At 42.5% G+C, this 16400-nt stretch overlaps 1 long non-coding RNA gene across 2 annotated transcripts in view; it reads left to right on the forward strand.

The window, feature by feature from the left end:
• Positions 1-16400, forward strand: part of LOC125903159 (uncharacterized) — an 85969-nt gene that overhangs the window by 14092 nt on the left and 55477 nt on the right. For both annotated transcript variants that reach the window (XR_007451241.1, XR_007451240.1), the window contains one exon: positions 15500-15596. This is a non-coding gene — a long non-coding RNA (uncharacterized LOC125903159). The remainder of the gene's footprint in view (positions 1-15499; positions 15597-16400) is intronic.

The following is a 16400-nucleotide window of genomic DNA, read 5'->3' on the forward strand; positions in this document are numbered from 1 at the left end:
AAAACAAACAGGCAGCAACACAAATTCTTTCTCTGTTACCTCCGTGGTGCTCAATCCTCACTCTAGCCTATATAGAGAGAGCAAATTATTGATTTTAGAGCTGTGTTTATCTCTGCGAATCAGGCAATAAAGCCTCACTCTCCCCTAAAAGGAACCAGAGGAAACAGTTGTACCAGCAGGAACAGAAGCCCTACCACAATCACAACCAAGTCACTGTTAACTTACCTTTGTTTGTGACAGTGGAGGCTTTTAACCCCAGACACTCAGTCTTTACTCACCGTTTATGGAGCAATCCTACTGTGTCAGGAGTGCTAGAACAAGGTCATCAGCGGCTGCAACCAGAGTGACCTGTCGTTAAAGATAGGACAAATAAACACAGGAGAATGAGGCTAATCAGGTGGGTAGCCACAATGGCAGGTGGCTGGCAGGTTAGGATGAGCAGGGGTGAGCTCGGGTGGAAGTATGGGAAAAGCATTTTAGGGAAATTCAGCACTGCAACAGATCAGAAACAATCAGAAACACACAACAACATACCCACCCCACACATACATGTCAAACACACACACACACACACACACACACGCGCGCGCGCGCGCTTGTGTTTCAGTGGGAACGACAGATGCCGTATGGACTGTTGTATTCTCAGTAGTAAAGGAGGGCCCTGAGGGTCTCTCCTGTCTGACAGTACACCAGGGATCAGCTGTGACACAGTGACACCGATCCCCTCATGTCACACACAATGCTGTCCTAACACCACTGTGTGTGTGTGTGTGTGTGTGAGAGAGAGAGAGAGAGAAAGAGAGATAGAGAGAGTGTGTGTGTGTATGAATGTGCGTTGTGGGATTTCATTATGTCAAATACACAAGAGCGGATTTATTCATGTCAGTGTGACATTGCTTTGTCCTGTTTTTTTCCACATTGCTTAAATTTGTTTTGAGAAACAAATGCATCAAAATTATTTTTTAATTTATAAAATTTGCAATTTAATTATTTAATCAATTAATTTTACACTATATGGTCAGTGGCTGTACAATCAGAGGGAAAGGTGGGATGTGCTGTGGGTTGTACTGCTCCTGTTTGGCCAGTTGAGGCCATGCTTTCCTCAGGGTAAGCAGAGACTGACTCCAGCCTCAGCACATACAGTCACTCTGGCCCACTTCTCTCCTCACAGAGATGTTGTATATATGGGTCATGCAGGTGGAAGTGTTGCATTTCCACAATCATCTTGCATTCTGTATACTTTTGGCAGCAGTGGAAAGTAAAAACGTACACACAGTTTACTTAAAATCTATATGAAAATTTAAGCTGCTGTAGTGTACGTCTTTTCTTTTACCTCAGTTTGCAGTTACTAGTTACGTTGTAGGCTTTATTGCAAAACATGTTCTTGGCTATAGGCTCAGAAAATAAGTTGTTTTGCACCTTTAAATGCATCTTGCAGGTAAATGTATTAATAATTTCACAATACGCAAGATTTAAGTTTACTTACATTTTACAGCAAATCTGTCTATTACTTTTACTCGAGATACATTGTGAATGCACATCTGTTTCTATTATGGTGTTGTGAATTTGATTTATGTTCAAGAATGTTTAGCACAAGCTTTGAATAAATAACCTTTAAAAGATATTTACATATCTGACAATCTCCATATTTTAACTGCGGTTGTAGGGTTTATGATTTGATGAATAGTTTTAATTTGAACCTCTTAGAGTTCAGTCTTTAGTACTGATTTTAAGGCCGTGGCCATTTCAGTGTGCTCAAATATGTTTAATATTGGAATTTGAAATTTCTCAAAGCACATTGGGTTAGAAAGTATTAACCAAATAAACAAGTTTACACTTTAAACAAAACTACCTGTACAGTGGATAGTGATACTGAGTCTGCTTACTGCTTCTCCCCAGTAGTGGTGGTCCATATACCATGCTGGTCAGCCTCTTTCCAGGTGCAGACCTTCTCTACTGAAAAGCACCATGAGCCTGTCAAATAAGTAAAGTCAGGGAGATGTGTGGCCTGTGAAAGGGATATGCTCACCCTGCTAGTGGGCGCAGAGACGCTTCTTTGTTTCCTGGCATGTCTCACATACTTTCAGAGCCTAGATAAGCCCCAGCACCATGAAACACTGCTTTATGTTTGGCCTCGGTAACGTACCAGAGAGGGCAGAGTGGACTCAGAGGAGAGACCAGTCAGTGAGCAGGTAATATGTCCTCAGTGTCGCACCTTATTAAAGGGCCAGATACATATAAGAGCCCTGGTTACGCACTCCTGAAGTATTTAAGTATCTGCTGAAAAATACTGAAATAACCAGGCTTCCAGTTTTAACATTCCTCCCTCCAACTCCTTCACTGTCACTCATTTTTGCTTTATTTCCTTCCCCCTCTGAGGAGAAGGGGTAAGCTGGGATGGTGAAAGGCAAGGGGGGGTTTGGAGGGTAGGGAGGTGGGGGCTTTGCTGTTTCCTGAAATCGGATTAGCAGCTACTCTACACTTAGATTGCAGGGACTGGGGCTTTAGTTTAGCCCAGCTCAAGACCACCCAACAGGTAAACAGGTACATTACTGTGGAGCAAAAAGGAAAGTGAATGGTGAGGGGATAGAGGATAAAAAATACTCATGAGAGATGGCTACAGAGTGAGTGAAATAAATACGAGACTAGCTGGCAGACTGGTGAAAGCGGATTCCATAGTGCGGTTAATCTGAAATTAATTCCAAAAACTGCTCGATGAAGTGGTGGAAATTTAGAAATTGCAATGAAACAAACAAAAAAGAAAAAATACGCCAAGCCTAACTTAACTTTCAAAATTTATTCCGAACTACCAATTTGTGAACTTCCTCTTTTTTGAACCAACTCTCTGGACCTGCACAAAAGACCCACATATCTCACCCCCAGCCCTCCCCGCTCACCAAGATATCTAAACCTCACACTGTCATGCTGCTGCCACTGCATCCCACAGAAAACCTCCTGAAAATTAGTTTTTGGCAACCGGCTCGCAAACACACTCTCCTGTCTGCTGCAAGCCACCAAGGCTTTGTTAGGCAGGCCTGCTCTGAGCCCAGAGCCTTCAAGACCCCCATTATGCAGCAGGACTCAGCGGGGCAGAAAGAGCAGGAGTGTTTTCGCCAGTCATGTGGGCACACAGGCATTATACACTCTTCAGTGGCACTGTAGATATTTTGTGAGTCTTACAAACAGAGGGGAGGCCTGCAAAGGCTGCAAGAAGTTTTGATAATTGGGAGTTATATAAGTTCCCAAATCCTCACAGGAGGATTTTAAGTTTTTTCCCCTCCTTTTCCCCTATTGTGTGTTTTGAAAAGCTGTGTGTGAAGGCCCCACTGCGAAGGTGACAAATCCTTTGACATAAATCATTGTGTAAAGGTTAAAGGAATACAGTCAAGTGCTCAGGAAGAAGAGCCTCTAATTGCCTGCTTTGCTCCGGCTTTGCCGAGCAGTGTTTTACAAATTAAACAACAGCTCTTGCGCACTGCAGAGCATTTGTCCATGTGTGCACGCACCTCACGCACGTGTGTTTGTGCGTCTTTGTTTACATGTGCCTTTGTGTGTGTCCACTTATGTCTTATTGTAAAAATAAGCTTGTGCAGAGCTCGTGTCAAGATCCAGAGATGCGTATATCAGCTGCAGCTGGGTAGGAAGAGTTTTTACTAATCAGTGATGGACAAACTCAGGGCTCCCTGCATCTCAAACATCACTGCTTCTGTCAGGGGCCCCGAGTGCAGAGCAGGCGGGCTGAGCAGCTCTGATCAGCAGTGTTGTGTTATTTTTTTTTCCCCACTGAATCACACTGGGGAACATGTGTGTGTGTTTGAGATGCAGGGATGCATGGTGCTAACCCTCCCCTGAGTAGTAATGCATGAACTGTTAGCAAAACATTGTTGCTGCTGCTGTTGCCTTCTATGTTAATAAGACGTGGATTGGGGTGGGGGTGTGTGGGGGGGTACACAGATGTAATTCAAGGTTGACATCACAGGATTCATAATGCACCTATAGTGAAGGATATCATGCATTTGGCAGACCTTAGGCGAAGTTTCAAAGTCAATACAGGAGACACTCCTGCAGTCAATCACAGATGATGATTTCACATAAGGCAGCTCGGATAAATGATGACAAAATGATTTTAGATTAGATATTTCAAGTATTATTATCAAAGGAAGACAAAGTATTTTGGAAATCAAATTCAGTTCATAAAATACATTTATTCAATAATATTTTGACACAGAAAGCCCTTGCAGCTCATTACAAGCCCCCCGTATTTGTAATCGCTGTTCCTTTTATGCAGCGTTTCAAGCTGTCAAAGCTGCTCGCCTCCATGTCACTCAGTTATGTGTTGTAGAAAGAGAAGAGTTCAGGATGTGTAAATGTATTTATGAATGCATGATTTTGTGAAAGTGTGTACTTGGCTCTCTCCTCTTGCTGTCTAATAACTGGTAACCCCAGCTGTGAGTGTGTGTGTGTATTTGTCTGCCTGTGTAAAGCTGAGGCTCGCCGAGGCACTGAGGCGAAACTTGGCCCCAGTCAGGCCAGTGCGCAGAGGGCAGAGACCAAAAAGCCTCCAGCCGTGCTTTCTCTCTCTCTTTCTCTTTCAATCTCTCCCTCCTCCACTGGGATTTGGAAATAGGTAGCCCGGAAGATGTAACATGTATTTATTTTGTACACAACACTCAGGGATTTTTTTTGCCTTTTTGTAAATGCACATGCAGTACATTTTACTGACCCTGCAGTGGCTAGCAGAAAAAAAGCCCATCAAATTTGTGGAGGATTTGTTAAGATTTGCCAATTTCAAGTCCTTCAAATTAAATGGCAAAATGCCCCAAGAATGACGCCTTTTCTGATCTTACATATATATCATCAGGATGATGTCATTTGTCTTTACCTCCCCAACAGTTTACATATCACTGCTGTGGAAAGCAAAAACAGTTTTTGGTCCAATACAGCTGTGGTTTGGTTAAGTTTAGGTACAAAAATGACTTGGCTAGCGTTGGAGATGAACATTGTTTGGCTTTCAATTACAATTTTGTTAATGCATCCATCTCAACATTAGAGGAAACACACAGGTAAATGTGGAGGGATTAAACACCAGCTGTGATTTCAGCCGCACGGATCTGGCATTGGATAATAAACTGGAAGACAACATCAGTTTCTAATGGTATACCAGGAACTGTCGTGTCTTCTGTGTCACTAAAACATGGCTAAATCCCTAAATATGACTCTTTTTTTATATACCTGACAGCACAAAGGGACTGGCAAGATAAAAGGAGGAAGTGTGTGCTTTATGGTGAATAAGGACTGGTGGAACAGTGGGAGAATTGAAATGCTACCCTGTTCCTGCTCACCTGATCTTGAGTTATTTTCAATCAAATGCAGACCGCACTTTCTACCAAGGGAATTCACATCGGTTCTTATTTCAGCAGTGTACACCTTGCAGGCGAGTACCGATGCTACCCTGTTGGATCTTTGTAAAGACTTCAGCTGCATGAATCCTAATCTTAAGAGGTTTATGTCTGACCACCATAACCATACTGACTATGCCACAGAGAGAATAAAGACTCTGGATCACTGCTACATGCAATCAGAAATGGCTACAGAGCAGAATCGGTACCTCAACAGGAGACTCAACCATGGAGCCATCTTGCTGGGTCAAAATATGTAAACGAACAATGACAAATGCCCCCAGTGATGCAGGAGGTCAGGAAATGTTCAGGACAATCAGAGACCTCCCCACTGTCTGCACTACATGACACAATCTGGAGCACATTCCAGGACACCACCGTCAATAATACTGATGACTTCACTGTATTCACTGAGTCTGGTGGATTTAACTAGTAAACCAACAGAAGCAACTGCACCAAAAACTACAGTTAAATCATTCCACAACCAGAAATCATGGATTACCAGAACCATCTGGGATGCCATAAACACACACACCGCAGTTTACAAATTAGAACAGCAGTCTGGAAACATGGACTATCATAAAGCAGCAGCCTAAAATCTAAGAGGAGCAGTAAAAGAGGCAAAAAGGGACAGCAGGAATTAAGTGCAACTACAATTTCAGGAGGGCAATCCCAGAAGCATATGGCAAAGTCTAAGAACCATGACAGATTATACGTGCTTCAAGAAGTCCACCATCAGTCTGAAGAAAACAATATCAGCCTTTGTGAATGACTACCGCCCAGTGGCTCTCACCTCTGTAGTGATGAAGTGCTTTGAACGGCTGGTTAAGAATTAAATCTGCTCTTCACTACCCAGCACACTGGACCCACTACAGTTTGCCTACTGTCTCAACTGATCAACGGAAGACGCCATAGCACAAATCCTCCACACTAACCTCAAGGAGCTGGGATTAAACACCTCATATGCATGTGGATGCTTGACTCTCTGATGGAAGAACCCAGGTGGTGAGGGTTCTGCCATCCTCATCCTTAACACTGGCACCCATTGGTGTCATTACAACAACCCACCCCTGAACATTAGTGAGACCAAGGAGATGATAATGGCATCCCTTTATATCAATGGGTCCTTGGGGGCGAGGGTGGACAGCCTCAGGTATCTTGCTTTCTATTGCAGAAGGCCTGACCTGGATGATGGATACTGACACAGTGGTGAGAAACACAAGACAGAGACTGTTTCACCTCAGATGCTTGAGGATATTTTGGGTATCCCCTCAAATACTGAGGAATTTCCACTCCTGCTCCATTGAGAACATCCTGATGGAGAACATCATGGCATCCCTTCATAGAGTGGTTAGATCAGCTTGACATACTGTATACTAGGGAGTTCTCTACCCTGCCTAAGGGAGGTTTACACCAGGTGCTGCAAGAATAAGGCAAGGAGAATCATTAAGGAAAGCAACCAACCAGATGGCTGCCAGATAACTTTAAACTCTTTTAATGCAGAAATTGAAGGAACTGACAATATTACATTTCACTGGAACTGTACCTTATGTGACATGTGACACATGAATTTGACTGATTGATAATACAGTTGTAGTCATGAATCCCTTTCAAACATGCATTGCAACCCTGAACTTCTCCTGACATTAATCACGGAGCTTTGTGTAAGAATGCAAATGTCCGAAACAGTTGAACTGGACGTTAGACAGACTCTGCACTGCCACCAGTGCAAAGTCTGTGTAATGTCTAATTGAGCCCATGAGTGAATAGAGCAGGTCATTATCCAGACAATTCACAGCGAGCGAGTAAGCGTGTTGATGACGTTTCTATTATACTACTGGCACAAAATCAGAAGAATACAAACATTCAAGGGTGAAGAGGAAAGGTCATTTACACAAAGACGGCAATGAAAATGTCTATTTGGAGAGATGAAGTTTTGGAAACTTCTGTCAGTAAGTGCAAACACCAACATTGTCAGAAAAATTCAAGGAACCGCAGGAGACTCTGTTGTTTGACCAAATGATGAATTGGCTGCTTCCATAGCGTACGTCCTGCCTTTTGTAAGCTCTATCCAGGTGCAACCCTTCCATCTATCCATCCATCCATTTTCATTCGCTTATCTGGGGCCAGGCTGCAGGGGCAGCAGGCCAAGCAAAGCACCCCGACATCCCTCTCCCTAGCAACACTTTGTAGCTTCTCCTGGGGGACCCCAGGACCCAGGACAGATGAGATATGTAATCCCCCCAGCATGTTCTGGTTCTGCCTCGGGTCCTCCTACCAGTGGGACGTACCAGGAGCACCTCTAATGGGAGGCGCCTAGGAAGCAGCCTGATCAGGTGCCCGAACCACCTCAACTGACCCTTTTGACCCTTCTGGCTCTACCATCCTTCGTCCTGGCAAAATGAAATATTTCCAGTCAGTGAGAATGCGTCTGACAGGGACAATCTCCTGTTGTGTGCTACATGTGTGAAAAGACAACTCCAGACAATGTTCGGACCTGATTCTCTGGACATTTTCAGAGTTCATATGAGAAAATGGTCTTGGTTAAAAGAAAGCAACATTGATATTGGAAGCAAATAGTTCAAAGTCCGGAGTTTTGTTGACCCATCCATCAGCCCCGACCTCCTCCCACTGTGCCCCTGTAACTACATTACACAAATCCCTCATTTGCTCCTTACAAACAAGAATCATAATTCCTATGGCCTCTAGAGGGCTTTGTCACCTGAACATAAAGAGGTGTTTCTGGGCATTTGCTAAAACGACTGATTCTGCTTCTTTGGAGGACAGTCTCCATTTTCTTGCATCTTCCCAGTGGATAAAGACTTGTATATCCTCACCCTGTGTTGCCTTCTCATCTCCTTCTTCCCTCACAGGACCCTTCAGTAGCCTGAAGAGGAAAACCAGCATGGAGCCCGGGCCACTGGTTAAGCATTTTCATGCTGGATTTGAAATCAGATTATATATGAGCCTGCTCAATTGACTTAATGGATTTGAAGAGACTAGATCCTATTAATAAAGGAATAAAAGACATGGAGGAAAGGAAAAAAGGGGTGACTTTGCCCCAGAGGCCTTGGCCCCACCAGTGGGAGTAGAAGGCTAATCTGCCATGCAAATTAAATCCTGCCTCTATGCACTGGCCCCTCTAATGTCCTCCATTACACACCTTTTATTTGTTGTGGTCTGATATTGCAAACAGATATGGTTCCAGCAAAAGTCAGGGACATCTGGTATGGGAGTGATTACTGGGGAAGATGGAATTTGTATCCTGTCTCATCCCGGCAAACTGCTCTTTGCCTCAGAGGAATGAGCAATGGGAATATTCCAAGATGGTCTTCAGATTGGGACTGACACTCGTTTGGTATCCCCTTTTTTCACCTCCTAAAGAATCTGCCTTCATGAGTTCCAGGCAGGATTATGATGCAGTTGAGACTGAGAGGTTTAATCAGTGAGAGTGGCAGTATTTGGGCCATAACAGAGCTTACCTCACCGTTTTCTCTTTTGTCTTAATGAGGTTGTACTTTGCTTCATTCCTTGGAAGTCTACCTCTCACACTCTGTTCCTGTCGGGCTGTCAAAAGTAGCTGTAAAAACACACATATGTCACATATGCTAATCCGATTTGCACAGGGATCATGACAGGGATTATACTGTACGTACAGTAGCCACAAAGCTGTGAAACTTCCAGTGTTCTTTCTGTGTTTTCCAGCAGCAAAGTTCACCTTCCTCTGAGTCTGGCACAAGTTTGCAGGGCAGACAATTTCTCTCTGATTAGGAATTAAAGCTAAACAAGGCAAGGAGAAGAAAAATCCTAAGAACTCTTGCATAAGTAGCTTTCGAGGCCTTTTCTTTTTATAATCGCCGCAAATGAGTAGATGAAATACTGGCTCAAGTGTTTGTTTGTGCATTGGCAAGTTGGTGGGAAAGTCTGTTTTCTTTGCTTGAAAAAGTGTGAGTAGATTGAGCTATTTTTTTCTGTGTCTGGCACTTAGTTCAAACACAGCACCTGAAAAGAATAAAGTTAGGGAAAACACACATAGCTCTTTTCCACCAAAATTAACGTGTCTATACAAGTTTTTTGAACCCGATTAAACCCGATAAAAATAGGCGATGACTTTTTTCCTTTATGTATTTTATCTTTTTGTTATGCGTCACATTGGATGTTACAAACACGCTGGAAAACAGCATTAGTAAACAATGGACAGCAGCATGAAGGCCTTTTCTTTTTCAAATCTGTTATGTATTCAGCCTGTCTTTTAAACTTGATGCCGACTTACTTGAAATGATGTCGAGCTTGCTTGGACAAGACAAAGCTGCAGACGCTACTGATGAAATTTAGCATGTACACTGTGATGTCATGTTTCCATTACTGTTGAACAGTGCTGGATCCGATAAATACCCATATCTACTACAGAGTCATTTGTCCCGGAAATCAAGTGGTAAAGGGTCTTTAGATACAAATGAATATCTACATTAAACTCTTTTATATAAAACATTTCATTAATTGCTGGCACATAAATACATGGTTACATTAATCTGAAATAAGCCTATGATTCAAATTTTATGCACACATGTGTCCTCATAGATGTTTCATTATTGCAAAATGTAAAAAAAAAAGCATCAAGACCCTAGAAATTATCTCCAAATAATGCCTGATTCTGTCTCAGCACAAAAAAGATCTAGCCTCTCATCCTCTCTTCTTCATGACTGAAGTCAATAAGATATTATAACTTTCACTTAAAGCTTTTATGTTTTCTACTGCATGATGAAAACAATGTTCCCCTCTTTCAATTGCCTACTTTATCAGTGTAGGAGGGGCATTTTTTCTGTCCAATCACAAGCCAGAAAAACACAAGACTAAAACGGAATGCTAGCATTCTACAGCCTATTATAAGTGTTTGACTGTTTGACCAATCACTGCAAGAGAAACTGCTTCTGCAGGATAAACATAAACTAAATATAGAATATATCCTGTGTCTTTGATATCAACATCCTGCCAAATAAAAATGAATATCCACCTTTCAAACAAAGGTATGCCTGGGAGTGTGGACCTCATTTCAAGCACAATTAACTTGAAATGGAGTGCTGCAAGATCAATAGTCCCCAGTTGATCCAGAGGGAGCTGTCAGTCTATGGAAATGGCACACATATGGTAATATCCCCAGCTTAACAACAACTTAGAGGATTTACTGTTGCTGTTTTCAGACCCACATGAATAACAAACAGTGGGCCACCCCCTGGGAACCATTTTGTTTTATCCCAGCTTCAATTAATCTTTAAGGAGGAGGATACCATTCGGGAGAAATGGCAGGGGGGATATGAAGAGGGCGTTTGTAGATGTGAAAGGTATAGTGCTAATTATGAAAATTACAAATAGACGATCCACGCATGCAAATTAGATGATGTGTGTGCTCCAGTGTTTTGTTCACCTAACTAGCTTTTCATCATCTCTTTTTTCTCCCTTCCGTCACACACACACACACACACACACACACACACACACACACACACACACACACACACACACACACACACACACAGGCAGATAAAGTGTGTTTGCACTTTCATTTTCTAATTAGGACACTTTTGTCTCAGTGAGAACTGCTATTGACAGGCACGCAGACATTAGCAGGATTATATGAGTTCTTACACTGATGAGTGTGATGAGATCTCAGGAGATGTGTATGGATTTTACCTCCTGCTGACTGCACTTCTCTCCCCTTAGCCTCGGGGCCAGAAACCTGTGGCATAAAAGGACTCTCCAAGAAGAAATGAGAGGGAGGATAGCTGGCAAGCATGGTAGTTATACGCTCCAGTGTGATGACATTAAGTCAGATTCGTTTAGCAGAGTCAGGTGCGGACAGCCTGCACGTATAGACAATGCAGTGTCACCTGAGAGAGCGCTGGGACTTCAGGTCAATTCGAAATTGATTTACCTCAACTCTGCGATTGATGAAGTCCGTTCAGGTTAAACTGCAGAGTTCTCGATTGGACATGCACTTTGAGGAGTCGCTATTGGAATTGACTTCTGCGTGTCGCCCTCAGCTCAAGCCAGGTGGGAAATTGAGTTACAAAGCACAGTATGAGAGGGATAGATGACCTCTGTGACAGTTATACAGTTTGTGTCTGCCTTTCATAACTCCAGCTGAAGAAAGTCAGTTGATTGAACTGAAAAGGAGACTAAGGTAAAAATCCATATTACTCTTTTCATACTCTTGTAATCTTGCAGCAGGTTGAGTCCTCTTGAGAAAGAGCAGTAGAGAAATGGCGCCATTCAAAACCCGACTGGGGAAGCCCTGCTATTGGCAAATCACAACATGATGGGGCAGCCGGAGGGATGTAAAACACTCTCCCTCCCCTTTCAGGAGGGCGAGATGTAGATGGAGACACGTGACAGGCACAGAGGCAATTCCCTGGCCTGTTTTCCGGGGAGTGTGTTAAACTAAATTTAAATTGCTACTATGATTTCGTCACTCGCCTCTGATGAAGGAGAAGTGATGTTGGTAAAGAAATGAATAAATGGGGAAAAAAACACTGCAGCCCGGGGCCTGTGGCTCTTCCTGACTCCAGCTTTTATCATGTAAATAAGGCGAATGGGACTGGGTTAGGGGGACAATTCCCCAGCTGCCACTTGAGCCAAATACAACTTTCCTGCGCTTTAGGCCCACAATGAGGAATGTATTTGGAGGCCTCAGTTTTAATTTAACTAGAGTGGCAGCTGAGGGGGCACCAGGGACCTCATCTCATGACTGCTACGATCGCTCGCGTGGAAGGAGGGGAAACCTCAACCTGGTGCTGTACATTTCAATGTGCAAGATCTCCTCCACAGCTCCATCACTGGTTTTGTGTGTGTGTGTGTGTGTGTGTGTGTTCATGTGTGTGTTTGTGTGCTGCAGCTGACTGTTGCACTCGCTCTGCAACACCTCTTTGGTTTCCCAGAGAGGAAACACGCTTCTTGCTCCACTGTAACATTTGATTCATTACGATCTGAAACAGCACATCAGTTCGCTTATTATGTCTTAAAAAATCCTCCCAGCGTCCCAAAGAGCAAGGGGGAAAAAATCCACCAAAGAGGCACTGCCTTGAAATTGACAGCTGTTATTGTGCTGTGCCATCTGGTGCATTTGCCAGGGAACAGAAAAGGGTTAATATTCTATGATGTGTGGTAGCAGTGGCACAGCCTCTTTTGCACAGCCAGAGCGAAATACCGGGTGCCAGGAGTCTGTGCACCCGATGGAGAGAAACCCTCAACATTAGCATGGCACCATATCAACCAATGTGGCTAATTTAATGGGTCAAATACGGTTGGGAGGGTGCCAAAATAACAGACGTACCAGCAGAATCTCTAACAGGGCGGAGAATCACAAAGGAAAGTTACAGCTCCGCTTGGCATTATGCAGCTTTTAATCATAATTCTCCACAGATAAAGCGTTGCAAACCCCAGAAATTTTATTTTCCTTTTTTGTTAACCCCACATTTGGGAAATCTGTGTTCATCTTATTTGTGTCCCTGTGCATTTGTGTGCAAGTATGTGTTTTGCTGTGTTGGAGCTGTCATTATTCATTGACCACAGATGTAAATGGATCTAAACAATAGGACGCGCGTGCTGTGGGTAGCGATCGCCCCTGGAGAGGACAGGGCCTGCTGAAATTAATAGGCCTCCCGTGGCTAAATAAGCAATGGCGAAATAAGCCTAAATGTCCCCCAATCGCATGACAGACAGGGCCCAAGAATCCGAACAGCAGGTAGTTATTATATGAATTGCTGGAGAGGGACATATTGCAGACCCAACATGCCACATCAAAGCCATCACACTGGATTTGAATCATTATGTGTGCATTTCAGAGAAGAAAAAAGCTCATTTGATGCACAATGTTTGCTGCTATTTTTGCTTTTTGATTTAAAGTATCACAGCTAATTCTCTCACAGCTAATAAGCATTACTGTGAAAAGCCAAAACACTGCTTTCTTTATACGATCATTGTCAAACTTTTTTTGGGAAGAGAGGGGAATCATGAAACGTCAACTGTTTAAATGTCTTTCTATCAGAAAATACCACATATGTGCACTCATATGCCTAAAGCCCTAATGTTGAAAAAAACACTAAAGAATATGGGTATAAATATGCTCCTTAGCTGGAAGACACACTCCTTTGAGCCATCGGCTCATTTCTAATTCTGAGTGCTGGTTCACAAAATGGTCCAACATTTAAAGCGACTGGCAGGGGGTAAATTAGTGCTCCGAGATGAATTATCATACAATTAAGGACCCCAGAATGTGCCAAAACACAAAACACACAATATGGAGGAAAGACCTACTTTCCCCCTAATTCATCAGAGACAGACCAGTGTCCCATCCTCTTTTAAAGGAACAGGCTTTGACTCTCCAGCCCATTTACACTCATGCTTTTTTGCTCCTCTTGTGTTCAGCTGTACAGAAATTTACATTAATTCTGTTGTACATGCAGAGATTTTTATGTTATATGGTGATTCCTAAAGACACAATAATTCACATGCATATAATATAACACTGACGCTTCAGTTTAAAGTATCAGCTTTTCATTCATCATAACGTGTTCCTCATACTGTTGCTCTCTGTCTTCTGGCTTCTGTGTGGCGATAAAGGTGGCTGTATTGGGGATCTGAGCTGTGTGGAGTGATGGGCCTGCTGAGGTGGTCAATAATCTATTACAGCACACAGCCCTCAGCAGAGTGACAAATGTCTATCAGAGAAATGGACCCAAAGAGGTCAGAGCTGGGCTACTGACCTCCGCCCCCCTCTCTCAACCACCGCACATAGACAGAGCAGGCTGACGCAGACTACAGTGGCAGGTGTCTGTTTTTGTGTCCACCTGGCTTCATCAAAACATGCCAATATGCAGACATTCAGAAATTAATTTACCTTTGCAGTCATGTCAGTAAACCTCCACAACTCATCATCACTGCACGGTTCAACAAATCTTGCAATCTTGTTTAGAGCCATGTAAAATCAGGCTTTAAAATTCATGAACTCGTTTTCCTTGTTTTTTTCTTTTTTTGGGGGGGGGGTGGGGGGGGGGTGGCTTGAGTCATCTTCATATTTAGAAACCCCTCTCTCAGCGCAAACTTTCATACAGAACTAGGTCAACAATCAAATTAAATGCAAAGCAACCTGAGGCATGATGCTTTCTCAGTAATCTGCTAATGTTCTTTTGACAGCATAGATTTGGTTATCATTTCAGTTACAGTTGATGTTTGGGGTCAGCCCAGGCACCAGAAAAAAATGTTGGCATTTTACGTTTCTGCAAACCACTGTATTTTATATTTGTACCTTTCATATGTATCATATCATCATTTCTAAAGTGACGTAGCTCTGATTTCATGTATATAAGCTGACTTTGTCATTGGAAAGTGGATGGTGACACCTAGGTGAGACACAGGTGAGACAGTGGCTGAACTTTCAGCCATGATTGTACCAACAAAACCAGGTATTTTAAGCTAAAACATGATCTTTTCCTCACCATAACCAAGTGGATTTTTTACCTAAACATCACTACATGTTAACTACAGCTTAGATAAAAAGGAAAAAGCAACGTAAAGTTTTAACATATCCTCCATGTACTGACAAATGTTACATAGCCGTGGTTTGTAGAAATGTAAAATGCCAACATTTTTTTCTGGTGCCTGGGCTGAGCCCAAACATCAACTGTAACTAAAATGATAACCAAATCTATGCTGTCATAAGAACACAAGTCCAGCATTCATTCTGGCTTTCAGGTTGCTGTGTTGACGTATAGACCGGGACTGTACACTGTGGAGTGGGAGGACTGCAGTGTATTTTGGACATTAACACCCTGGGTCTGATCAGGTTTTTGTTGTATTCTAGTTCTATGTCGTGCATATGCTGGTTTCACATACCTGAATAAACCCTCATCCCAATTTTCCCGTAGAAACTGGGATACTATGATCAGACTTCTTATCCAGATTTTGTTATCACTGTCTGTCGTGTTTGTAGCAACCCTGCCTTCTAGAAATTACTTTTGTATGTTACTAAACTGCTTTCTAAATTTCATTGTTGTAGCAACACAATCATTGTCTGGAATATGTCTTTTAAATGTTTCTTTCAGGTAATGAAACACTACCTTCATGTACCGTGTAGGCTTCACCAGGAGGTGGTTGGGGAAAATGGCAGCAAGGTCCAGGACCTTGGCACCAGATCCTCAGGTTAGTGACCAGACTGTTGTCTTAGGTTTAGGCAACAAATCCACTTGGATAAGGTTAGGGAAAGATTGTGATTTGGTTAACTGTTAATAATATTTATCTAATAAAAAATAATAATGTTGTAGTCACCACAGGAAGATACTGTTTTGCAAGAGTGCCTATTTTGGCTGAAAAAAACTGAAATACATTTTCAGTTAACATTTTGCTGATTTGCTCAGTATCAACATTTTTAGGACTTGTGAGATACATAAAAAATAATCCTCATTATTTTAGAAACATATTTTTCTTGGCTTCATGTTTTCCTGAAAAAATATTTGCTGTTTCAAATCATGTCATTTCTAGGAAACAGGGCTGGTTTGTAGGTGAGCTGTCAATTGATGATATTGCAAAAATATTTGACGATTAACAATGAAATGAGGATCATATGAAAGGCTTTGGCTTTGGCACTGCAGAGCATCAATTTTATTGCAGCTTTTGCCTTTAATTACCAGTCATCATATGAAGAAGCTAAATGCAGCAGAGTTCAGACATCTAAAAACCAGACTGTGTTCATCCTGTGGTTGAATGTTGCAACCCGCCTACACACAGACGCTCAGAAACATAAATACTCTTAACAAAACAGAGATATGAATATCCAGGTTTATCATGTTCCATTTAAACATAATATCCTGATTAAGATCAAAGCTGGGATAAGAGTCAAAGCAGGATACTAACGTGCATGGAAATGTACTAAGTGATAACACTGAACACTTTAAAATAATCCAGAGGTAAGTCTCTTCACACTTGAATATACCTGGCATGTATGCA

Source organism: Epinephelus fuscoguttatus, linkage group LG16 (genome assembly GCF_011397635.1).
Source record: "Epinephelus fuscoguttatus linkage group LG16, E.fuscoguttatus.final_Chr_v1".
Taxonomy (NCBI): Eukaryota; Metazoa; Chordata; class Actinopteri; order Perciformes; family Serranidae; genus Epinephelus; species Epinephelus fuscoguttatus.